Raw genomic sequence first — 27291 nt, 5'->3', positions numbered from 1 at the left:
CAAGATTTCTGGCTCTCACAGACCTGTAACTTCTTCTTTAAGAGTCTCCTCTTTCCTCCACTCATTACCTGTAGTAATGGCACCTGTTTAAACTTGTTATCAGTATAAAAAGACACCTGTGCACACCCTCAAACAGTCTGACTCCAAACTCCACTATGGTGAAGACCAAAGAGCTGTCAAAGGACACCAGAAACAAAATTGTAGCCCTGCACCAGGCTGGGAAGACTGAATCTGCAATAGCCAACCAGCTTGGAGTGAAGAAATCAACAGTGGGAGCAATAATTAGAAAATGGAAGACATTCAAGACCACTGATAATCTCCCTCGATCTGGGGCTCCACGCAAAATCCCACCCCGTGGGGTCAGAATGATCACAAGAACGGTGAGCAAAAATCCCAGAACCACGCGGGGGGACCTAGTGAATGAACTGCAGAGAGCTGGGACCAATGTAACAAGGCCTACCATAAGTAACACACTACGCCACCATGGACTCAGATCCTGCAGTGCCAGACGTGTCCCACTGCTTAAGCCAGTACATGTCCGATCCATTCTGAAGTTTGCTAGAGAGCATTTGGATGATCCAGAGGAGTTTTGGGAGAATGTCCTATGGTCTGATGAAACCAAACTGGAACTGTTTGGTAGAAACACAACTTGTCGTGTTTGGAGGAAAAAGAATACTGAGTTGCATCCATCAAACACCATACCTACTGTGAAGCATGGTGGTGGAAACATCATGCTTTGGGGCTGTTTCTCTGCAAAGGGGCCAGGACGACTGATCCGGGTACATGAAAGAATGAATGGGGCCATGTATCGTGAGATTTTGAGTGCAAACCTCCTTCCATCAGCAAGGGCATTGAAGATGAAACGTGGCTGGGTCTTTCAACATGACAATGATCCAAAGCACACCGCCAGGGCAACGAAGGAGTGGCTTCGTAAGAAGCATTTCAAGGTCCTGGAGTGGCCTAGCCAGTCTCCAGATCTCAACCCTATAGAAAACCTTTGGAGGGAGTTGAAAGTCCGTGTTGCCAAGCGAAAAGCCAAAAACATCACTGCTCTAGAGGAGATCTGCATGGAGGAATGGGCCAACATACCAACAACAGTGTGTGGCATCCTTGTGAAGACTTACAGAAAACGTTTGACCTCTGTCATTGCCAACAAAGGATATATTACAAAGTATTGAGATGAAATTTTGTTTCTGACCAAATACTTATTTTCCACCATAATATGCAAATAAAATGATAAAAAAACAGACAATATGATTTTCTGGATTTTTTTTTCTCAGTTTGTCTCCCATAGTTGAGGTCTACCTATGATGTAAATTACAGACGCCTCTCATCTTTTTAAGTGGTGGAACTTGCACTATTGCTGAATGACTAAATACTTTTTTGCCCCACTGTATAAGAAGGAGGAAGCAAATGACTGTCCCCACCACCTCCTTACACTCCTCCCTCTTAAAAAATGTTTGTCCCTGACGATAATGGCTCCTGAAACAATAAAACAACATAGTGCATTAAACGTACACTTTCTTTGTCTACTGCCGCCGATGGATTAGACGTGACCTCGGGTGGATTAATAAATTTAAAAGTCTCAATTTCTCCTACAGTGGGTCCATATGATCCTGGTCCATTTGGTTCCTGGGACCCTTTAAACACACTGGGCTGATGGCCCCTTAACACCAGTTCACTTAGTCCTGACCCGGCTTGCTCCTTGGGTTAGTTACCTCTAGCACACGGTTGTTCCCAGCACTGAAACGGCATTGTTCGGATACACCACACGCCACACTTCAGCTACAACTGTTGTGAATTCCGTTCTCGAATTCCCTCCTGTGGTCATGAATGGTACTTCGGTGAGTTCTGTCCGTGGACTCCCTCTGGTGGCTGTGAGTGGAGCTGCTGGTTCTGAGATTCCTTCCCCACCTGCCCTCGTTTAGGGCTAGGCTGGATTCGCTATTTAACTCCACTCAGATCATTACTCCATGCCAGCTGTCAATGTTCTAGTACTGGTTCAGATCTCTCCTGGATCTTTCTGAGGACCTGACTACTCCAGCAAAAGCTAAGTTCCGGCTTGTTCATTTGTTCTTATGGTTTTTCTTGCTAAGTTCTAGTCCAGCTGGCTTTCATGAAACTGCCTGGCTAGCTGGAAGCTCTGGGGGTGCAGAGTGGCACCACCGCACCGTGAGTCGGTGCAGGGGTATTTTTTGCACACTCTGCATGGTTTTTGTAGTTTGTTGTGTTGACCGCAAAGATCCCTTTTCTATCCTCAATCTGTTTAGTTAGACTGGCCTCTCTTTGCTAAAGCCTATTTCATCCTGTGTTTGTGATTTCCTCTTAACTCACAGTCAATACTTGTGGGGGGCTGCTTTTACCTTTGGGGAAATTTCTCTGAGGCAAGTGAGGCTTTGTTTCCTTTCTTTAGGGGTAGTTAGCTCTTAGGTTGTGAAGAGGCATCTAGGCAGAGTCAGGCACGCTCCACGGCTATTTCTAGTTGTGTTGATAGGAGTAGGGTTTGCGGTCAGCAGAGTTCCCATTTCCCCAGAGCTCGTCCCGATTCCATGTTTAACTATCAGGTCATGCCTGGTGCACCTAACCACCAGGTCCATAACAGTACAGCTGTCCCACAAAGTGTTAATGCATCTCAATAGAGGGAAAAGAGAAGTTCTGAGACCATTTTTTTTTTCTGCAGTGTGTTTTGCCTTTCTTTTCCCCTTAAACTCTGGGTGGTTCAGAACTCAGGTGTGGATATGGACATTCAAGGTCTGTCCTCTAGTGTAGATCAACTCGCTGCAAGGGTACAAAACATTCAAGATTATGTTGTTCAGAATCCTATGTTGGAGCCTAGAATTCCAATTCCTGATTTGTTTTCTGGGGATAGATCTAAATTTCTGAGTTTCAAAAACAATTGTAAACTGTTTCTTGCTCTGAAACCCCGCTCTTCTGGTGACCCTATTCAGCAAGTGAGAATCATTATTTCTTTGTTGCGTGGCGACCCTCAAGACTGGGCATTCGCCCTAGCGCCAGGAGATCCTGCATTGCGTAATGTAGATGCGTTTTTTCTGGCGCTGGGATTGCTTTATGATGAACCGAATTCTGTGGATCAAGCAGAGAAAATTTTGCTGGCTTTGTGTCAGGGTCAGGATGAAGCGGAGGTATATTGTCAGAAGTTTAGAAAATGGTCTGTGCTTACTCAGTGGAATGAGTGTGCCCTGGCAGCAATTTTCAGAAAGGGTCTTTCTGAAGCCCTTAAGGATGTTATGGTGGGGTTCCCCACGCCTGCTGATCTGAATGAATCAATGTCCTTGGCCATACAGATCGATCGGCGCTTACGTGAGTGCAAAACTGTGCACCATTTGACGGTATCCTCTGAGCAGAGGCCTGAGCTTATGCAATGTGATAGGACTTTGACCAGAGCTGAAAGGCAAGAACATAGATGTCAGAATGGGCTGTGTTTTTACTGTGGTGACTCCACTCATGCTATCTCTGATTGTCCTAAGCGCACTAAGCGGTTCGCTAGGTCTGTCACCATTGGTACTGTACAGCCTAAATTTCTTTTGTCCATTACTCTGATTTGCTCTTTGTCATCCTATTCTGTTATGGCATTTGTGGATTCAGGCGCTGCCCTGAATTTGATGGACTTAGAGTTTGCCAGGCGCTGTGGTTTTTTCTTGGAGCCCTTGCAGCATCCCATTCCTTTGAGGGGAATTGATGCTACGCCTTTGGCCAAGAATAAGCCTCAGTACTGGACCCAGTTGACCATGTGCATGGCTCCTGCGCATCAGGAGGATATTCGCTTTTTGGTGTTGCATAATCTGCATGATGTGGTCGTGTTGGGTTTGCCATGGCTGCAGGTCCATAATCCAGTATTGGATTGGAAATCAATGTCGGTGTCCAGTTGGGGCTGTCAAGGGGTACATGGGGATGTTTCATTGTTGTCAATTTCTTCCTCCACTCCTTCTGAAGTCTCTGAGTTTTTGTCAGATTACCGGGATGTATTTGATGAGCCCAAGTCTAGTACCCTACCTCCTCATAGGGATTGTGATTGTGCTATTAATTTGATTCCTGGTAGCAAGTTCCCTAAGGGACGACTTTTCAATTTGTCTGTGCCAGAACACGCCGCTATGAGGAGTTATATAAAGGAGTCCTTGGAGAAAGGGCATATCCACCCGGCGTCGTCACCATTGGGAGCAGGGTTCTTTTTTGTGGCCAAGAAGGATGGTTCTCTGAGACCTTGTATAAATTACCGCCTTCTTAATAAAATCACTGTCAAATTTCAGTACCCTTTGCCTTTATTGTCTGATTTATTTGCTCGGATTAAGGGGGCTAGTTGGTTCACCAAGATAGACCTTCGAGGGGCGTATAATCTCGTGCGTATTAAACAGGGCGATGAATGGAAAACAGCATTTAATACGCCCGAGGGCCATTTTGAGTACCTGGTGATGCCATTCGGCCTTTCTAATGCTCCCTCTGTGTTTCAGTCCTTTATGCATGACATCTTCCGAAAATATCTGGATAGATTCATGATCGTATATTTGGATGATATTTTGGTCTTTTCGGATGATTGGGAGTCCCATGTGAAGCAGGTCAGAATGGTGTTCCAGGTCCTTCGTGCTAATTCCTTGTTTGTGAAGGGATCTAAGTGTCTCTTTGGAGTTCAGAAGGTTTCCTTTTTGGGTTTCATTTTTTCCCCTTCTACTATCGAGATGGATCCTGTTAAAGTCCAAGCTATTTATGATTGGACTCGGCCTACATCTGTGAAGAGCCTTCAGAAATTTCTGGGCTTTGCCAATTTTTACCGTCGCTTCATCGCTAATTTTTCTAGTGTTGTTAAGCCGTTGACTGATTTGACCAAGAAGGGTGCTGATGTGGTGAATTGGTCCTCTGCGGCCGTTGAGGCTTTTCAGGAGTTGAAACGACGTTTCTCTTCGGCTCCTGTGTTGTGTCAGCCAGATGTTTCGCTCCTTTTTCAGGTCGAGGTTGATGCTTCTGAAATTGGAGCAGGGGCTGTTTTGTCTCAGAGAAGTTCTGATTGCTCTGTAATGAAGCCGTGCGCTTTCTTTTCAAGAAAGTTTTCGCCTGCTGAGCGTAATTATGAAGTTGGCAATCGGAAGTTGTTGGCTATGAAGTGGGCATTCGAGGAGTGGTGACATTGGCTTGAAGGAGCCAAGCATCGCGTGGTGGTCTTGACAGATCACAAGAATCTGACTTATCTCGAGTCTGCCAAGCGGTTGAATCCTAGACAGGCTCGTTGGTCGCTGTTTTTCTCCTGTTTCAATTTTGTGGTTTCGTACCTTCCGGGTTCTAAGAATGTGAAGGCTGATGCCCTTTCAAGGAGTTTTGTGCCTGATTCTCCTGGGGTTCCTGAGCCAGCTGGTATTCTCAGAGAGGGGGTAGTTCTGTCTGCCATCTCCCCTGATTTGCGGCAGGTGCTGCAGGAGTTCCAGGCTGATAGACCTGACCGTTGTCCAGCGGAGAAACTGTTTGTCCCTGATAGATGGACAAATAGAGTTATCTCTGAGGTTCATTGTTCGGTGTTGGCTGGTCATCCTGGGATTTTTGGTACCAGAGATTTGGTGGCTAGGTCCTTTTGGTGGCCTTCTTTGTCACGGGATGTGCATTCTTTTGTGCAGTCTTGTGGGACTTGTGCTCGGGCTAAGCCCTGCTGTTCTCGTGCCAGTTGGTTACTTCTGCCCTTGCCGGTCCCGAAAAGGCCCTGGACGCATGTTTCCATGGATTTTATTTCAGATCTTCCTGTTTCTCAAAGGATGTCGGTCATCTGGGTGGTTTGTGATCACTTCTCTAAAATTGTCCATTTGGTACCCTTGCCTAAATTGCCTTCTTCCTCTGATTTGGTTCCATTATTTTTCCAACATGTGGTTCGTTTGCATGGCATTTCGGAGAACATCGTGTCTGACAGAGGTTCCCAGTTTGTTTCAAGGTTTTGGCGTTCCTTTTGTGCTAAGATGGGCATTGATTTGTCTTTTTCTTCGGCTTTCGATCCTCAGACAAATGGCCAAACCGAACGAACCAATCAGACTTTGGAAACCTATCTGAGATGCTTTGTTTCTGTGGATCAGGATGATTGGGTGACCTTCTTGCCATTGGCTGAGTTCGCCCTTAATAATCGGGCCAGTTCGGCTACTTTGGTTTCGCCTTTTTTTTGTAATTCTGGTTTTCATCCTCGTTTTTCTTCAGGGCAGGTTGAGCCTTCGGACTGTCCTGGTGTGGATTCTGTGGTGGACAGGTTGCAGCAAATTTGGACTCATGTGGTGGACAATTTGACCTTGTCCCAAGAGAAGGCTCAACGTTTCGCTAACCGCCGTCGCCGTGTTGGCCCCCGACTTCGTGTTGGGGATTTGGTTTGGTTATCATCTCGTTATGTTCCTATGAAGGTTTCTTCTCCTAAGTTTAAGCCTCGTTTCATTGGTCCTAATAAGATTTCTGAAATTCTTAATCCTGTATCATTTCGTTTGGCCCTTCCTGCTTCTTTTGCCATCCATAATGTGTTCCATAGGTCGTTGCTGCAGAGATATGTGGCGCCTATGGTTCCCTCCGTTGATCCTCCTGCTCCTGTGTTGGTCGAGGGGGAGTTGGAGTATGTGGTGGAGAAGATTTTGGATTCTCGTATTTTGAGACGAAAACTTCAGTACTTGGTCAAATGGAAGGGCTATGGTCAGAAGGATAATTCCTGGGTTGTTGCCTCTGATGTCCATGCTGCCGATTTAGTTCGTGCCTTTCATTTGGCTCGTCCTGATCAGCCGGGGGGCTCTGGTGAGGGTTCGGTGACCCCTCCTCAAGGGGGGGGGTACTGTTGTGAATTCCGTTCTCGAACTCCCTCCTGTGGTCATGAATGGTACTTCGGTGAGTTCTGTCCGTGGACTCCCTCTGGTGGCTGTGAGTGGAGCTGCTGGTTCTGAGATTCCTTCCCCACCTGCCCTTGTTTAGGGCTAGGCTGGATTCGCTATTTAACTCCACTCAGATCATTACTCCATGCCAGCTGTCAATGTTCTAGTACTGGTTCAGATTTCTCCTGGATCTTTCTGAGGACCTGACTACTCCAGCAAAAGCTAAGTTCTGGCTTGTCCATTTGTTCTTATGGTTTTTCTTGCTAAGTTCTAGTCCAGCTGGCTTTCATGAAACTGCCTGGCTAGCTGGAAGCTCTGGGGGTGCAGAGTGGCACCACCGCACCGTGAGTCGGTGCGGGGGTATTTTTTGCACACTCTGCGTGGTTTTTGTAGTTTGTTGTGTTGACCGCAAAGATCCCTTTTCTATCCTCAATCTGTTTAGTTAGACTGGCCTCTCTTTGCTAAAGCCTATTTCATCCTGTGTTTGTGATTTCCTCTTAACTCACAGACAATACTTGTGGGGGGCTGCTTTTACCTTTGGGGAAATTTCTCTGAGGCAAGTGAGGCTTTGTTTCCTTTCTTTAGGGGTAGTTAGCTCTTAGGCTGTGAAGAGGCGTCTAGGCAGAGTCATGCACGCTCCACGGCTATTTCTAGTTGTGTTGATAGGGGTAGGGTTTGCGGTCAGCAGAGTTCCCATTTCCCCAGAGCTCGTCCCGATTCCGTGTTTAACTATCAGGTCATTCCTGGTGCACCTAACCACCAGGTCCATAACATCCAACGTTAGCAAACTTTTTAATAGGGATGTGGTAGATGAGGTAAATGAGGCAAAACTTCCTGTTCTTTCCCTATTAAGCTCTCTCACAGCATCAGCTCCCATCCGGTTCCTGGGAACTAACAGTCCTTTAGTGGGCACTTCCACAGTCCTGTGCCCATTTCCACTGCCTGGCAGCCCTCGGCAGTGGCTTATCCCTCCCCAGGGGTATATCCTGCTCCAGTCAGTGGAGCACATCCTGCCACAGGCAAACCTACCTGGGCTCTGCTCCAGAAAGAGGAAATTGCTGCATTTTGCTGCCTGCTGGGCCAACCCCCTCCCTTTACTAAACCCTTTCTGTCCCTACAAATATCCTATGTCCTATACAAAGTACACAGTACGTTACATTAATACAACTGTGATACATAAAAGTAGCATACAGGTAAACCCTCAGGATATCGCATGGGGCACTCATGCACAGAATATAGGAAAGAGGAGGCAAATGAGGTCCCCACCACCGCCTTACACCAGTACCCTCATACAAGTAGACTGGTATCCTTCACAAGAAACATGCTACACTAGCTATGGCTCAAGTTTTCTCTTTGCACATAGCCTTAATTGGCTTTCACTAAGCCTTTGGGTTGAGCACCTTTATAGTTTTCATGGTTTCACTTTTCGTAGAAGCTTGACAGCTGTTAATAGAGCTTCCACAGACAGGCTTAGTGAAAGTCACTCCATTTACAAGATCCTAGGGTTTACCTGTATGCTAATGTTATGTATTACCGTTGTATTAGTGTAATGTGCTGTGTACTGTGTATATTGTCTATTGCATGTGTTTAGCTTAGGGACAGAAAGGGTTAAGTAAAGGAAGGGGGTTGGCCCAGCAGGCTGCAAAAAACAGCAATTTCCTGTTTCTGGAGCAAAGCCTGGGCAGGCTTGCTCATGGCAGGACATGCTTTGGGCAGTGGAAATAGCACCAGGACTGTGGAAGTGCCCATGAAAGGACTGTCAGTTCCCAGGAACCGGATGGGAGCTGATGCTGTGACAGAGCTTGATAGGGAAAGAGCAGGAAGTTTTGCCTCATTTACCTCATATACCTCATCTACCTCATCCCTATTAAAAAGTTTGTTAATGTTGGAACTGAAGAATTTCTGGAGGAGGCCGTTCCAGTGCTGGGAGCAACCGTGTGCTAGAGGTAACTGACTGTGCTGCAGGACCTGGACTTTATCTGTCTTTCTATGTGCCAGGGGCCGGGGTGCTCACTGACTGTGCCTTAGTGGACTCTCCCATGACTACCACCCTGTGCCACCTTGTTACATTTGGCATAGTAGGCAGGATCGAACCCAGCAGCCCTGCGACAAGACTGACAGAGATGATTCCCAAGATTTGTGAATTGTTGACCGCCATGAAAGAGTTAAAGATGGTGGCTGCTGATGATTTAAAGATGGCTGCCGAGAAGATGTTGGCCGTTGGCACGAAAGCCGAGGATGGTGCTGCCTTTGTGGGCATCAAAGAGGAAATTTGGTGCCAAAAGGAAGGAAGCCACATCTCCCTGTGAATAGTGTCTGCCTGAAATGGGTGCAAGCGAAGAAGAAGCTGTTGCCCTCCAAGTCTGATCAGAAGAAATGGGTGGAGCAGCAGAAAGTAACCCCACCCACAAATGGGTAGAACCCAGAAGGAGAGATGCCATTGCCTGACAACATGCAGAGACGAAGTATGTCCTTCAGCAATAGCATCAGACGCCAGGACTGGAAGTGTTTTGTGGCCCAGGAGGAGATGAGCCCACATTGCAGACGCTGACAGCGGAGGATCATCGGGCGCTGGAACACCGCGGATGTGGAGAGGCTGGAACTTAAAGAAGAGATCGAGAAACCAGAAGTTGTGGAGAGAGGGACCATCACGGCCGTGATTCCAAGTTCACGTGGCCGCAGTGGACGACTGTCGCAACTGGCTGCTGCCTCAGTGAGTGTAATATCGGCCCTCACCCCAGTTCCTGCACCTGTTTATGCCCAGACACCTTCTCCGGTCCCCACATCACCCCACAGCGGGTACCCAGATGAGACCCGGGTCCCTACAGTGAGAGAGGCTCGGTGGGTGAAGAAGGTTATTGAGAAGAAGTGGCAGGAGTGTCAAATTTGAAAGGATCTGCAGTGCCCTGGCAGAGGAACCATGTCTGGCCAGATGACGCGCAGCCCCTACAGAAAGCCAGAGGGCAGAGGCACCCTAAAAGCAAACAGTGACCGCAATCGGGTCACAGGAGCAGGCGGCTCCAAGTTTGCTGAGCCGGCCGTTGCCAACGGAAAGAAGTAGGAACATTGATGAGTCATCCTCCAGTGGAGGACCCAAGGAGCAATCCGGGTCAGGACTAGGTGAACTGATGTTAATTGGCCACCGGGCCAGTGTGTTTAATGGGTCCCAGGAACCAAATGGACCGGGATCAGACAGACCCACTGTAGGAGAAACCGAGACTTTTATGTTTATTAATCCAGCCAAGGTCACGTCTAATCCATCGGCGGCAGTAGACAAAGAAAGTGTACGTTTAATGCACTATGTTGTTTTATTGTTTCAGGAGCCATTATGGTCAGGGACAAACATTTTTTAAGAGGGAGGAGTGTAAGGAGGTGGTGGGGACACTCATTTGCCTCCTCCCTCCTATATAGTGCCGCATGTGATATCCTGAGGGTTTATCTGTATGCTAATGTTATGTATTACTGTTGAATTAATGTAATGTGCTGTGTACTGTGTATATTGTCTATTGCATGTGTTTAGATTAGGGACAGCTAGGGTTAAGTAAAGGAAGGGGGTAGGCCTAGCAGGCTGCAAAAAGCAGCAGTTTCCTGTTTCTGGAGCAGAGCCCGGGCAGGCTTGCCCATTTCAGGACATGCTCCGAGCAGTGGGAACGGGCACCAGGACTGTGAAAATGTCCACCAAAGGACTGTCAGTTCCCAGGAACCGGATGGGAGCTGATTAGTGTTGAGCGATACCGTCCGATACTTGAAAGTAAATAGGCATCAGGACCTGAAATTACGTCACGGCTTGCTGTGATTGGTCGCGTCGCGGCCACATGGGCGGCACGCGACCAATCAGAAGCCGTGACGTCGCGGAAGGAAGTAAAAGCGCGCATTTTAAGCAAAGAAGGCTCCCGGTTCCCTCGGTAAGGTCCAGGCTGCGTCGGAGAGGTGAGTATAGCAATATTTTCTCGGAATTCCGATACCCGCAAGTATCGGCCGATACCCGATACTTGCGGTATCGGAATGCTCAACACTAGAGCTGATGCTGTGACAGAGCTTGATAGGGAAAGAACAGGAAGTTTTGCCTCATTTACCCCATCTACCTCATCCCTATTTAAAAGTTTGTTACTGTTGGAAATAAAGCATGGCTTGTGGTGTATCCGGAGGACACCGTTCCAGTGCTGGGAGCAACCGTGTGCTAGAGGTAACTGACTGTGCTGCAGGACCTGGACTTTATCTGTCTTTCTATGTGCAAGGGGACGGGGTGCTCACTAACTGCCTTAGTGGACTTGCCCATGACTACCACCTTATGCCACTTTGTTACACTTGCATTATAGAAGGGCAAGGATTTACAAACTGCCACCTGAGGGGAACTGAAAAAATCTTATTCCTGTGAGTGAAGAGTGCACCTGCTAATATAGTGAAGAGACAGCCGCTAACATTGTCAAAGTTGAACCACCAACAGGTAAGGTGATAACCACTCTACCGGGATCTACAAGCTGTTGCCTGTGCTTAAATAGAATTGCTACATTAATTACAGCTAGATAACTGAAGCTTGAGTGTAAAGAATTGTGAAGTGGTAACTGAACGAGTGGGCTGAAAGAATATGCAGATTGACAGACAAGTTACTGTAGCACAATGATACATGGGGTACTGACAGAAAGGCTTTGACAAGCACTGAAAGTGTGTGCTGAGTTGCACAGAGAAGAGGAGCCGCTGAAGACTGTTGCAAATTTCAGTAATGTTTTGCAAGCGACAGTTAAGTGTTGCACTTGTCAGCCCATCATTGTTTATGCTAATTTTCTGCCTCCGTTGAAGTCAATCAGTTTCCTCTTAAGGAAAATCAAGTGTCAAGTTACAAATATTAATCTGAATTTGTGTGATAATTCTAATAATTTCTAATCTTTGACCTATTAGAAATGTCTCTTGTGAGATTTCTTTAAATCAATAAGCTATATTATAGCCTCATTTGAGGTTCTGTAATCATCAAGTTTTCTTCCATTGTGTAAATTTGTTAAATTGGTTTCTGAGTATGCTTGCATTCCTTATGTTATGCTTGAGAATCACTCTACCGACAAGTACCGCTGCATTCTACACTGGCTGCAGATATTCACAGTGAGTTTTAAATTAGGCTTTCTCTAGCACAAATGTGAACAGCATCCAGCTCTCCGGTATAACACATTTTCCTAATAGCACCTTTGCAGGACAGGAACTCCCTCTTTTTCCACAACTTCACCCACCACTCTACACACATGTAGGGAATGTACAGCACTTCCATCTTGGAGCATGCACTATGCTCAGTTTGCACAACACAACCTGCAACTAACATGGCACCATCTGACACTTACCCATGATCATGTTCATCTCTTCCACCCCACAATAAGCATCATTGCTGTACAGATATCTCAAGGAGTGGGAAAACTAGGACTTGTTGGTCATGGAGCTCAATGTCAGAGTGGCAGCGGAGCATATCTACTTACAGGGCTTCAGCCTCACCTTATGAGACCTATTTGCCCTATTTGCCCCTACATTGCATGGGGATATGTCTGTTTTCTTATCAGTCAAAATGGCATAACAAATATTATATGTACTGTATTAATTCATGAGGAGAGTTCTGTACTTGTCTTTCCTGACAAAAAGAAGAGAAGAGCAGATCTGTCCCCATAGTATATTTACATTGGGTAGCCTAGTCATTAATATATAGTATTGCATATTTGTATGTAAATTACACGTGCAATTTTTTTTACACTTTTTTTTTGCCAAAGCCATAAGTAGATCGACGAATAAGCAAAATTAAAAATAAAACAATATATACATCTACACATTTTCTATTTTGTACTTATGAATCTTTAAGATTTTGGTACACTGAACAAAAGGTATAGCTGATTTATATATAATTTCACACAAATGCATATAATATAGTTGGCTACTATGATTTCATATTATTGTTTCTCATCCTCACTTCTTTATGTAGTAGAATTGTATGCTTGTCTGAATGTAATTCTTACATAATTGTGATTAATTCTATCAGCTGTAGATCAATGGCCTTCTGGGAATTGTTACTGCTGGAACTCATAGTTTACTTGCAATATATTATCCTGTCTTATAAGTCTAACATATTAGTGTTGTGGCCCCTTGATTAATACACGTCTTTAACCCCTTAGCGACAGAGCCAATCTTGTACTTAATGACCAGGCCAATTTTTACAATTCTGACCACTGTCAATTTATGAAGTAATAGCTCTAGAACACTTCAACGAATCCCACTGATTCTGAGAATGTTTTCACGTGACGTATTGTTCTTCATGTTAGGGATAAACAAATTTTTATATAACTTTCGCTTATTTATAAAAAAAAAAAATGGAAATGTGGCAAAAATGTATAAAATTTTGAAATTTTCAAAATTTTATTTTTGTACCCTTAAATCAGAGAGTTAATAAATGACATTTCCCATATGTCAACTTTACATCAGCACAATTTTGGAAACAATCTTTTTGTTAGGACGTTATAAGGGTTAAAATTTGAACAGCGATTTCTAATTTTTACAACAAAATTTACGAAACCACTTTTTAGGGACCACCTCACATTTGAAGTGAGTTTGACGGGGTCAATATAACAGAAAATACCCAAAATTGACACCATTCTAAAAACTGCACCCCTGAAGGTGCACAAAACCACATTCAAGAAGTTTATTAATAGTGATGAGCGAATATACTCATTACTCGAGATTTCCCGAGCACGCTCGGGTGTCCTCCAAGTATTTTTTAGTGCTCGGAGATTTAGTCTTAATCACCGCAGCTGAATGATTTGCATCTTTTAGTCAGCTTGATTACATGTGGGGATTCCCTAGCAACCAGGCAACCCCCACACGTACCTATGCTGGCTAAGAGATGTAAATCATTCAGCTGCGGTGATGAAAACTAAGCACTAAAAAATACTTGGAGGACACCCGAGCATGCTCAGGAAATCTCAAGTAATGAGTATACTCACTCATCACTAGTTATTAACCCTTCAGGTGCTTCACAAGGACTAAAGCAATGTTGAAGGAAGAAATTAACATTTTACTTTTTTTACAAAAAATTTAATTTGTAACCAAATTTTTTTATTTTCACAATTGTAGCAGGAGAAAATGTACCACAATCTTTGTTGTGCAATTTCTCCTGAGTATGCCGATACACCGTATGTGGAAGAAAGCCACTGTTTGGGCGCATGGCAGGGCTTAGAAGAGAGGGAGCACTGTTTGGCTTTTTGAATGCAAAATTGGCTGGTAATGGTGGCGACATGTCACATTTGGAGACCCCTGATGTACCTAAACAGTGGATCCCCCAATTGTAACTTCAACCCTTACCCCAACACACCCCTAAACCTAATCCCAACCCTAGCCATAACCCTAACCACAACCCTTACCCCACTACACCCCTAACCCTAATCCCAACCCTAACCATTACCCTAACTACAAACCTAGCCTTAACACACCCCTAACCCTAATCCCAACCCTAACCACAATCCCAAACATAACCACAACCCTAACCCTAGCCCAACCTTAACTTTAGCCCCATCCTAACCCTAGCCCTAACCCTAACTTTAGCCCAACTGTAACCCTAACTGTAGCCTAACCCTAACCTTAGCCCAACCCTAACCCTAACTTTAGCCCAACCCTAACTTTAGCCCAACCCTAACCCTAATGGAAAAGTGGAAATAAATACATTTTTTATTTTATTACTAGCTGTACTACCTGGCTTCATCCAGGTTAATAACTGCTGTAAGCAAAATAGAATGTGTTAACAAAAATTTATTCTGCACACAAAAACCACAAAGCAAATAGATAGAAATGTAATTATTAAAAGGCAAAAACTAAGCTAATAGAAGCATTTCACAACATATATTCAACACCAGAGATATTCCCCACAGAATATCTCTAACTAAATTGGCCAAGTAATGTGAAGTAATCTTCCACTACGTATTCGAGAGCCTTTTGATAAACGATATTCTTAGTTTTTCCCTCAGGTGCAAAGACGAACAGATTTTTGGTTGTTCCAACTCTTGAACAGGCCACATAAAGTTGACCATGAGAAAAGCATGTAGATTGAGTTTTGTGTGGCGACATGTGTGTAGCAACTTTTTGTGTGTCGAGTTGCATGTGACAGGTTAGTGTAGCAAGTTGTGTGCAGCAAGTATTCCACATGCGCGAGTTTTATATGTGGTGCGTTTTGAGTATGTGCAAGTTTTGTGTGAGGCAACTTTTGCATGTTTTGCAACTTTTGTGCATGTGGCAATTTTTGCGCATGTGCTAGTTTTGCATGTGGTGAGTTTTCCATGAGGTGAGTTTTGCACGTGTGTCGAGTTTTGCGTGAGCCTAGTTTTGCATGTGGTGAGTTTTGCATGTGGCAAATTTTGCGTGTGGCGAGTTTTGAGTGGCAACTTTTGTGTTTCGACTTTTATGTGGTGAGGTTGGTGTATGTGTGGTGAAATATGTGCTGAGGGTGGTATATGTGTTCAAGCACATAGTAGTGTGTGGCGCATTTTGTGTGTGTGTTCATATCCCCGTATGTGGTGAGTATCCCATGTCGGGGTCCCACCGACGGTGCAGATGCCATTCCCGGACATACACACATTCATGCATACATACATACATACACACACACACATTCAGCTTTATATATTAGATTTTTCCCCTACTAAGGGGGTGATAAAGGGGGGTTTGATTTTCTATTATTTTTATTTTGATCACTGTGATAAGGTCAATCATAGTGATCAAAATGAAACAAAAGGAAAAATTTCCTATTGTTGCTGGCAGATCTCGGCAGTCGCACTGCACATGCGCCCACCATTTTCTTCTTGGAAGAAGACCTGTCGGTTGGGGGACTTCACAGGGGATGCAGCAGGGAGGTACCGGGTGGGATAGGGGGACCCCATTTCTCTCTCCTCTGATGTGCGATTACATCAGAGAGAGAAATTAAATGGGAAATCTGAATTTTTTTAATTCTGTTAATAATGGCGATCACAACACTGGAGTCAATAAAAACTGACTCGAATCATGTACTCTGGTACCCCCAAGAGCCAAGACCTCAGAGAAATTCTGACTCTGGGGGGCGCTATAACCTTATTTCTCAGCGCCGTTAAAAAGCGGCACTGAACAATAAGTACCCTTAACTGCCGCCGTTAAATGTCGTATTGGCGGTCATTAAGGGGTTAATAATGTATGGCTAGGATTTTGATTGTTATGTAAAATACTGGACATTAAGTACAAATTAAAAATGTATAACTCTACTGTTTAACTTTAGTTTCACACTCCTGTATATGCTTAAAGGAGTTTTACCACAAAAAAGTTCATTTTAATCCATAAATCTTGGAATAATAATAATAATTTCCACAATTATTATAAATCTTATAAATGTGCCCCTGCTGTGTGCGCTGTGTAATGGCTGTGTCTGACTGTACAGGAACATGGTCTGATCATACTCATCTCCTGGGCAGGGGAGGAAGCAAAAGAATGTACAGAAATTACAGAATGGTATAACAAAAATATTCTTTATTTGAAATAAAACATTGTTTAAAAACAGTCAAGGAAATCTTTTAGGTCATATAAAGAATGAGCTGCAATCCCCTGCTGTAAAGTCTGTATACCCCTATGCTTCCCCCCTGCCCAGGAGCTGTGGTATGGTCAGACCATGTTCCTGCATGGTGAGACACAGCCATTACACAGTACACAGCAGGGGCACATTTATAAGTTTATCTCAGCACAGGAACATCCAATTATGAAACATTATTATTCCAAGATTTATTGATTAAAATTAACTTTTGTTGGTGGGAAAGCCTCTACTATAATCCTAATCATTCACTGGATTAATTTGCACAAACTAGAATTGAACGATTCGCATTTGGAAATTTCCTTTGAGCAGCAAATGTAACAAATTTATAAAAATTATGGATGATAGCAAAGCATTGTTACGGTAGAATGTCATAAATAAGGGCATGCTACTATTGTAGAAGAAAAGTCCTACTGTAAGTCAGTATGTCACATGTAGGAAAAAAGAGCTTTAATCTTGTGGGTACTTTAAACCCTTGACCTTTGCTTTCAGATATCAACCTAAGTCTATCACAGTGAGAATAGAATTTAGGGCAATGCCAGCTCAACTTTCAAAAGTTGGACTTGCAAATTAACCTAAAAATTGTCAAGTATGTGGGACGGGATCTTTAACTATAGCCACATGTCATTCCTGCCTTTTGTAACGAGCAACTTGCCTAGCTTAATCTAAGAATATATTGTAGATGAGTCAGTTGTGGTATATGTGAAAAGGGAAAAAAATACATCCAACATCTCTGGTGTTTGCCAACAAGTGAATATGTTTTCCATTTATGAAGATTCTTTTCATTTACAACATACCAATAATGGTCCAATTTTCATATCTCTGAATGAAGTGTGGAGATAATTTTGCAGGTGCAGACTGTCATAACAGAAAGATGGATCACTTATCACTGCTGAATGCATTCAAGATTAATATTTACTGAGTTCCTGTATGTTCCTGTATGTTCTTACTTTTACATTTTCTAATAATCCCTGAATATTAATGTACATTTTACCTTTATGGTTTAACACCGCCATTGTGAAATGATATGAGAGGGATCATTTTAGAGTCATGGAAAAGTTTTAACAGATTTGTTCTTTACTTCCACTGGAACAGTCCAATAAAATAATAAATGGGACATATGGATTTTTAGAGGTAAGAAAGTGTATAAAAATATTGGCACATTTCCTTGGTTGTTATAAAGAAGTCTATTGATAGAGCTGGAATAAAACAGTATTTCCAGATTTTAATAATTTAAACAAGAAGAAAAAGAAGAGAAAAATAAGAAAAGTAAAATAAACTAAAATGTGTGCTTCCTGTGATCACAAAGAGGCAGAATAAAAATTAGCACCAGTGACTCATTGACTATATTTGGATTCTGGGCACTTATAAGTAATAGGAATTATCTCTTCTTTCCATTGCTAAAACTAAAACAGTCTAAACATTTTTTTTGTACAAACAGCAGCTGGAAAATATGTAATTATGTTGTTAGGTGAAGAAAGATGGAAAAAGAAACATAAGTGAAAATTCTGTTGTGAATCACGCATATTTGTATAGGTTTCAGGTATCAGGAAATACTCTATCGTAAGTACATGGATAAAGCATTAAGTAATGTAGTACCTCTATCCGTATTACTTTATATAGGTTTTTCCCTTGCAAAGATTAACCATTTGCTATTAAAAATTGTGCCAGCTACTCATTAGCAACATACAGCAATCTCACACATTCACTTAAAGTTTAAAGCAAATCATTAATATGTTTAGGGAAGTCGAGAGAGGCACAATGTCTGTAGACCGACAGCTTCTTTTTCATATGAATTTGTAATCAAAAACTAAAAATGGGATAAGCACAGAGAAAATGTATCAATGAAAGATTTATACCGCTTTACTCCTGATTTTGGTTTACAAACACAGATCAAAATGTTGCTGTGTGAAAGTGACCGAAAATGGTAAGTGAAAAGCCTAGAATTTGAAATGTAATGTTACGATATGGGTGTAGCACTGCGGGAATCTTGTGGCCGGAGGAGCACGAGCGAGGAACAGCTAGCGGTAATAGAAGTCCTTGGAGATAGCAAAGGAGTTGTAGGAAACAATCCGGAGATAAGTGAGAACAGTCTGCATGAGAAAGTTCAGGAGCTGGAGACTGGAACTAGACTAACATCTAAACACAATACTCAAGCAATGAGTGAGAGATTTATTAAGTAGGCACAAACAGCAAACATGATGGATTCCAGAGGTTCAGAATCTGCCATCTTAGTAGAGGGCAATTGCAGAACACAACAGTAACCTCCAGTTTAAAGGAGTGGGATTGTAGCATAATTAATATTAATGTGATCAATATCAGGGACTAGTGGTTAAACAGTAGAAGGGCAAAAGGAATCTTGACATGAAATGGAGAAAATTCTCAGCATGATTGACCCTAATCTGTTATTCAACTTCAGATAACAAACTGTATCTTTGTTAGTAGTATATCCTTGAGCTCTCGAGAGCACTGTGGGGAATGTGGTTGTGACTGACAGATGGACTCCAATTCTTTATTTTGAAAACTCCAATCTCAGCTATGTATCCTCAAAGGACACATGCAAAAAAAATGTGATATGTGTCATCTTATTTAACATTTTTTGAAGGTGATTTTCTTTTTACTTCTCAGACATGGATTTTTAATGGCGGTTTGCTGAAATCTAAGAGGAAAATTACAGAGCACTACACTTAGATAACACGTTTTAATTTTATTTAGCATTCAGCAATAAAATGTAAACATGTTTTTGGATGAAATTCAACAGCCTATCCACTACTGGACAACACATTTTTAACAGCTAAAGTAGCCATAATAATTGTTGAGTCATGTGGCTATTGAAAACTAACCGTTGAGTGGCTTCAGTTTTCATTTTCACTTTTCTATCAGAGCAGAACACCAGGAGGTAATTAGGTATGTAAATTTTTATCTTACTATGGCTACTTTAGCTGTTAGAATAACGGGATGTCTGTGGATATTGTCTGTGCTGCTGAATAGAGATGAGACGTAGATCGAGGAATGATGAACCGACAGATGGTGGTTTATTCAATGCGTTTCGAAGTATAAGGTTACTTCTTCATCAGGAAATGACCACATGAATTCCTGTTACCTGATGAAGAAGTCAACTTATACTTTGAAATGCGTTGAAAAAAACACCATCTTTCAGTTCATCATACCTGAATCTGCGTCTCATCTCTATTAAGCAGCGCGGACAATAATTACAGACATCCCGTGATCGCCTGGCCGCTGCAGGAAGTCGGCGGCTGCTGCTACTGTGCCCACTACTAAATAGCAATGAATACTCACTGCTCTGCACGCAAATAATTCCGGAGTGGAGAGCAGTGAGTATTCTGGCAGCTGTCTCTGCTTGTAAGCAGCGCATGACATCCCTGCTATGCACTGTTTACTAACATAAATCAACTGCTGGCATCGGAACAAAACGCTGTGAGGGAGCGAAGGAAGGTAAGTAGGATTTTTTAATGGTTTTCTGATGAGGTCATGCATACCAGGATAGGGATGAGGGTGCCATGCATACAAGGATAGGGATGAGGGTGCCATGCATACCAGGATAGGGATGAGGTGGCCATGCATTCCAGGATAGATATGAGGAGCCATGCCTACTAGGATATGGATGAGGAGCCATACATACAAGGATGGAGATGAGGAAACCATGCATACCAGGATAGGGATGAGGAGTCATGCATACCAGGATGGGGATGAGGAGGCCGTGCATACCAGGATGGGAATGAGGGGACAATGTATACCAGGTTTATACTCAAGTCAATAGGTTTTCTCAGTTTTTAGTGGTAAAATTAGGTGCCTCTGCTTATATATGTGATTTTTTTTATTTTGTTATGCTCATTTCAGCTGTTAAAAATATCTAGTACAAAAAGAATCTCCAGCTCATAGTTGATATTTCCTACGCTGTCCAGTGCAATACCAATACTAATTTAAAATGAACATTTTGTGAATGCCTTTTATATTATTTTCATCTGAAAAAGGAAGATTGTTTGCCTGTTGAAATGGATAATTTATCCTCCCTTTCTAAAATTTTGATATGCAGTGAATCAAGTTATCAGAAAATGTATTGTTTGTAAAAGCTCATGTACTGTATGCGGAAAAGGGCATAATAGAGATAATTTACTCGGCAAACCTTTGAAAGTGCATCCACTTACTTAGCAATGGAAAAAAATTCTGATTTTGACAATTTCATTTGTATTTTTTTATTAATGTTATATTTAATATTAATGTTTTTTTCTACAGAATATGGAGCAAAATGCTTTTTTACGAACTGTTCAGGAATTTCTGGATTGATGGCAATCTTGATGGTATGTTGATAGGTGACATAAATTGGACAATTCTTTAACTTATTAATTGCAAAAACATTCTATTTTTGCCAAAAAAACATTTTGAATGAATACAAAAGAAGCCATTCATACATTTAACCACATAAAATGGAAAGAGATTACCGGATCTGATGAGATTCAAATTAATTAAATCACACAAATTTTATAAGTGAAATTGCATTTGCAGCAAATTTATTTTCTGCTAAATAAAAGTCCCTTATTATGTTGGGGATTTGGAGAGACACACAGGTATAATAAACGTATGATGTAGATAAAAATATAACTAACACTCAGCGCACTGATGCTTACTATCCGTCACGGTAAGAAGTCCAGGCATGTCATAAAGTCAAGGTGCACATTATGACATCATGAAGTTACAGGCTTACAATGTTCATTTGAAGAGACATCCTGGGCCTTGTCTTATATGGAAGTCCTGGCCTAGCATGAAGAGGCTCAGAGTTTCTTTACATGACAGGGGTAGGATAAGAGAGAAAGGACCGTACTGGGGTAGCAAGCAGCAGAGATGGCCAAAGAGGTGAATGTTGAAGTAAGTATTCATTTTGTATCTTTATTTTTAACCATTTTCCAGTCTTCTATGTTTCATCAACATGACAGTCAGCTAACTCCCATCTGTAAACCAGCTTTCCACCAACAGCCATGTTCATAGCAGTACCAGGTTGTTGCATTGTGAAAGCAATACCGCCAGCAGTGTATTTTGTTAGCAGGGACACTACAGATGGGCAGGTTTCAACTGAGGTGCCCAGCATCAGCAGCGGGACACTGAGTGATGAGACAGATTTACTGACAACATACAACACTGATTCAGTGTGACTCCTTCATGGGTGCCACGTTACTTGTGGAAGAAAGGCCTTTCATTCTACTTCTATATTCTGCCAAACTTGATGGAGGTACAAATAAAGGAATTATAGTGCTGGAAGATGCTGGAAGTGCTGGTCAGAAGGCACTCAACAACCCACTGAGGAAGGGCTGATGAGTTACCTGAGTCTGATCAATGCACATGACACACCAGTATCAAAGCTTAAAAATCTGTAGAGATATCATCAGATTTGGAGCTAGGAATGTATGAATCATGAACCAAGGCAAACTCAACCTTGTAAAAGCCAAAATGGAAAGAACAGGGCTCAAAATTGGAGAAGCACGATGAACTCAATCTGGACATTTCCAGTCAAATGGTCATTAGGTCTACTAATCTGGCAATGACAACCAATGAAGAAATGGTGTTGCTTTTATTCTCAATCAAAGATTAGCCAGCACTGTCCTGAAGTACAATGCAGTCAGTGATAGATTCATATCATTTTGACTACAATGAGCCAAGGAGGAGGACATTGAACTATTCTACAATCAAGTTCAAAAGGAAATTGACAAGATGCCGAAATAAGACTGATTATCATGGGAGACTTAAATATCAAAGTGGGCCAAGGCAAACATAGATCTGTTATTGGACACTTTGTACTTGGCGAATGAAGTGAGGCTGAAGGAAAATTCATTGACTTTTGTACGAAGAATCAACTGTCCATCATGAACACCTTCCAAAATCTCAGCGACTTTACACATGGACATCATCCAACTGGGCCTATGAAATTTATATTGACCACATATGTTTTCGCCAAAGATGGAGGTTGTCTACTAGTGATGAACGAATATGCTCGTTACTTGAGATTTCCCAAGCACGCTCTGGTGTCCTCTGAGTATTTTTTAGTGCTCGGAGTTTTAGTTTTTAGCGCCGCAGCTGAATGATTTACATCTGTTAGCCAGCATAAGTACATGTGGGGATTCCCTAGCAATCAGGCAACCCCCACATGTACTTATGCTGGCTAACAGATGTAAATCATTCAGCTGCAGTGCTAAAAACTAAATCTCCAAGCACTAAAAAATACTCGGAGGACACCCGAGCGTGCTCGGAAAATCTCAAGTAACGAGTATATTCGCTCATCACTATTGTCTATCATTGCCATTAAAACAAGGCCAAAAGACTAAATAGAGACATTAAAGCAGATATAGAACTTTATTACTTAAAGATATGCACTAAGGTAGTAGAAAGTGAATATCTGAGGGGTAAGACCAGAAAGGCATACCTAAAGATCAAAGAGATACAGCGAAAGTTTCAACCAAGAATGAGCATGTTAAAAAATTCCATGGGGAACAAACTAAGTGAGCCAGAACAGATTAATAGATTAATGATGTGTAATATTGAGATATTTTCTTTGTATACATGTATATGAGTCATATACCCTCAATGATTGTGGGTCACTCCCCAGGTAAGGTATTACTAGAGGCATTAAGGGATGGCTGATGCTGAGCTGGGACATCATGATGACTTTCAAGGTGCCAACTTCCGCAGCTAGGTGGGGAAACACTAGGCTCTGGATTAGGGTTAGTACTCCAACTATTTCAGCATCTCCTGCTTTAATATATAGTAATTTCTCCCCCTCCTGGGCATTTCTGTGGGATCCTGAAACCTATATTTGTGACTAGCTGACTAATTATGTGTGCGTTTTATTATTAAGGAATAGTATTGAGCGATACCTTCCGATATTTGAAAGTATCGGTATCGGATGGTATCGGCCGATATCCGAAAAATATCAGATATCGCCGATACCGATACCTGATACCAATTCAAGTCAATGGGACACAAGTATCGGAAGGTATCCTGGATGGTTCCCAGGGTCTGAAGGAGAGGAAACTCTCCTTCAGGCCCTGGGATCCATATTCATGTGTAAAATAAAGAATAAAAATAAAAAATAGGGATATACTCACCCTCTGACGCGCCCTGGTAGTAACCGCTGTAACCGGCAGCCTCCGTTCCTAAGAATGAGCGAGTGAAAGACCTGCGATGACGTCGCGGCTTGTGATTGGTCGCGTGACCGCTCATGTGACCGCTCACGCGACCAATCACAAGCCGCGACGTCATCACAGGTCCTTCACTCGCTCATTCTTAGGAACGGAGGCTGCCAGTTGCACGTCTGAGGTCCAGGCTCCGTCGGAGGGGTGAGTATATCCATATTTTTTTTTTTTATTCTTTATTTTTTACATGAATATGGATCCCAGGGCCTGAAGGAGAGTCTCCTCTCCTCCAGACCCTGGGAACCATACACTGGGAACTTCCGATTCCGATTTCCGATATCACAAAAATATCGGAACTCGGTATCAGAATTCCAATACCGCAAATATCGGCCGATACCCGATACTTGCGGTATCGGAATGCTCAACACTATTAAGGAATTCTTCTCTGTAAAACCGGACCACTCAAGACAAATATTAGTGGAATCCTAGAAACAACCAAAAAAACAAAAAACAACAAGGATCCCTAAAATATAACTTTTAATGATTATAAAAGCTAAAAACAGTTTGCTCCAATATGAGAGACAATAATATTAGAGAAGATACTCAAAAAATATTCTAACTTACCCTATCAGGTGTCCTATTTCTACTCCCTACCTGACAGCGGAGGTTGGCACCCTAAGTTTCTGCGGTAGGCGCCCTCACTCCTCGACGACTGGCCCTAATAGCCCTAATTACACCCTATATTCCCTGATTGGGACCCAATATTTAACAGAAAAAATTAAACAATTATAAAAAATCAAAAAAATGCACAAAATAAATATAGAAAAAAGCAAAAAAAATGAACTCAGCAAAAAAACACAATTATTATATAGTATTAGACAAAAAGGTCCCTAATAGGGCGTAACAAATATTGGATAACACTATCAATGTCTCATTTGGGTAGAAATATCAATGTCTCGTTTATCCAACGGATATATAAGCGGGCCACTTCATCCCACATTGCTATATATAGCAATGTCTATCCAGAGTTTTTCAACAGTCAAAAGACACCAAAAAATGTGGTGTCCTTGATAGGACTACAGCCCACATAAACAAAGACATCCCCACAGGGGACCACCAGAGCGGGTTACACATTCAAAGAAATGATAACACCCCATAGTAAAAGGCTTTTGCATCTCTATCTTTTTGTGGCATTGTTCCACGTCCCCTGATGAACCCCCAGAATTTCCATGGGGGGGAAACACGTCGGGCAATTTAGGGAGGATATCCCGGCAGGAGACTAGCGGAGCTGCATGATTTCATGACCCACAACGCTTCTGGGATGCAGATGAGTAGAAGCGTATTTTTTAGTATCATACTATGGGGTGTTATCATTTCTTTGAATGTGTAACCCGCTCTGGTGGTCCCCTGTGGGGAGGGGATGTCTTTGTTTATGTGGGCTGTAGTCCTATCAAGGACACCACACTTTTGGTGTCTTTTGACTGTTGAAAAACTCTGGATAGACATTGCTATATATAGCAAAGTGGGATGAAGTGGCCCGCTTATATATCTGTTGGATAAACGAGACATTGCTATTTCTACCCAAATGAGACATTGATAGTGTTATCCAATATTTGTTACGCCCTATTAGGGACCTTTTTGTCTAATACTATATAATAATTGTGTTTTTTTGCTGAGTTCATTTTTTTTGCTTTTTTCTATATTTATTTTGTGCATTTTTTTGATTTTTTATAATTGTTTCATTTTCTCTGTAAAACCCTCATTGTGTCTATATGTGCTTGCTGTTTATTCATGGTGGTGCAGTTTCTTTGCAGGATTTAACAGGGTCAGTGAGGGTGAGTTGACATTGATCAGGGGCACCATTTTGTTTCACCTAGGATGCCAAACTCTGCGCTAAGGTAAGGAAACCATGAGAGCATAATAAGGGTCATTATCCCTACCCACAGATACTTTCTGACTTACCTGTACTTTAAGCGCCCCTCTTTAGTCTATATCTAATAATGTCTTGTATATAGTAGATGGCTCTTTTTTAGTGTTGTTGGAATTGGGACCTACAGTACTATTAGAATTTATTATTTTTCTTTCAGAGTGTCAAGATGGGAAGCTCAAACATGGGACTGCCAGTCAACACTAAGAAGACAAAGATTTTTACTACTGGGACACATTTGAGATGGATGGAGATGAACTAGAGGTTGGAAAGGACTTCAATCTACTCAGATGAAACGATAACATCAGAAGTCAATAAAACACTGTGGAAAAATCAAAATTGAACTCATTTGACAAGGTTTTCAAATAGAGGAACATGAAAATGTTGACAAAGTCATGGCTTGTACATAGTTTGGCCTTTTCTGTGGTAGCATACAAAATCTTGATGATAAGTAAAGAAATTTGTACGATAAAGAAACAAGACAAAAGAAGAATCAACTACTTTGAAAAGTGGTGCTGAAGAAGGATGTTATCAATAGTATAGATGGAAAGAAGAACAAACAAATCAATTTTTGGAAAAAACCAAGCCAGACATGACACTCGAAGCAAGGATCACCAAACTATGACTTGCCTGCTTTGGATACATCGTATGAAGAGAGCAATCATTGTAGAAGGACAAAATGGTCAGAAGAATAGAAGGAACAAGGTAAAGAGGAAAACCAGCATCCCAGTGTTTTGATACTATCAATACAACAGAGGAGAAGACCCTGTGGACCTATCTAGGCTTGTTCAAGATTGATCTTCCTTCATATCATTCATCCATCATGTCACCATGGCTCGAGATTGAACCAATGGTCCCTTAATAAAAAAGTTTAAAAAAATGTACAAACTGCATATAATTACCTATATTAATCAAAACAAGTTCAACACAATTGCCAGAACTCTGTTGTAAGCTGCTTTCAAAGTTGCTAAATTTTTGTGCAACTCGGAGTTATGTAAAAATATTGTGAATTTTACCATTTTTATTACAGTTTCTCCCAGCTCTGCCAAAGAGGGACTTAGTTGGGACAGGATGGGGCTTAACACCACAGCTCTTCTAATTCTTGACACAGATATTGGTTATTGATCAGTATGCCAGTATTATCCTCACTGTATATCTGGTGATATTTGTCTGTTGTATTGCAATATTATTATATTATTATTATTATTAATAAATCTTAGCAGCAAAAATGTGTGAAGTAAAAAGGAAATTAAATGATACATGGTTTTCTAATTATTTGAAAAATACAAATCTGGAAATTGTGACTTGCATTTGTATTCAGCGCTCTGTAGTCTGATTCCTCTAAATAAAATCTTGAATATTCAAGTATATTTTTAAAATAATTAGAAAGTGTGTCTCTTTTCCTTTATACGTCCCATATGCTTGTTAGTTTGTGTTGCTATATCATATATAATAAAAATAACAAAAACACCTACTGTAAGTTTGCAGATTTAACTTGAAAATATGTAAAAATGTTCACGGAGTATAAATATGTTCTAGGAATGCTTTCTTGTTTTTAATCTCACTTGTTCAATGATGATTTTAATTATGGTAATAAAGGGTGGGTAGATGAACTGCTTGTGACATACAATGGGCTATTATTGCAAAACACAGCTGTTGATTCTGCTAGTTTGGAGGAATGCATACTACCTTAAAGGTTGGAAAATAAAACATGATCCCTTTTCTCTGATATCATTTAATATGCGTTCGTCATGCCCTCGTTGTTAGGGGTAAGGTCCATGAGCTTGAGTTTAGAAATGTTACATTGCTAAA

The sequence above is a fragment of the Ranitomeya variabilis genome, chromosome 5 (assembly GCF_051348905.1).
Source record: "Ranitomeya variabilis isolate aRanVar5 chromosome 5, aRanVar5.hap1, whole genome shotgun sequence".
NCBI lineage: Eukaryota > Metazoa > Chordata > Amphibia > Anura > Dendrobatidae > Ranitomeya > Ranitomeya variabilis.
The sequence above is the reverse complement of the archived record's forward strand: the minus strand, read 5'-3'. Positions refer to the sequence as shown.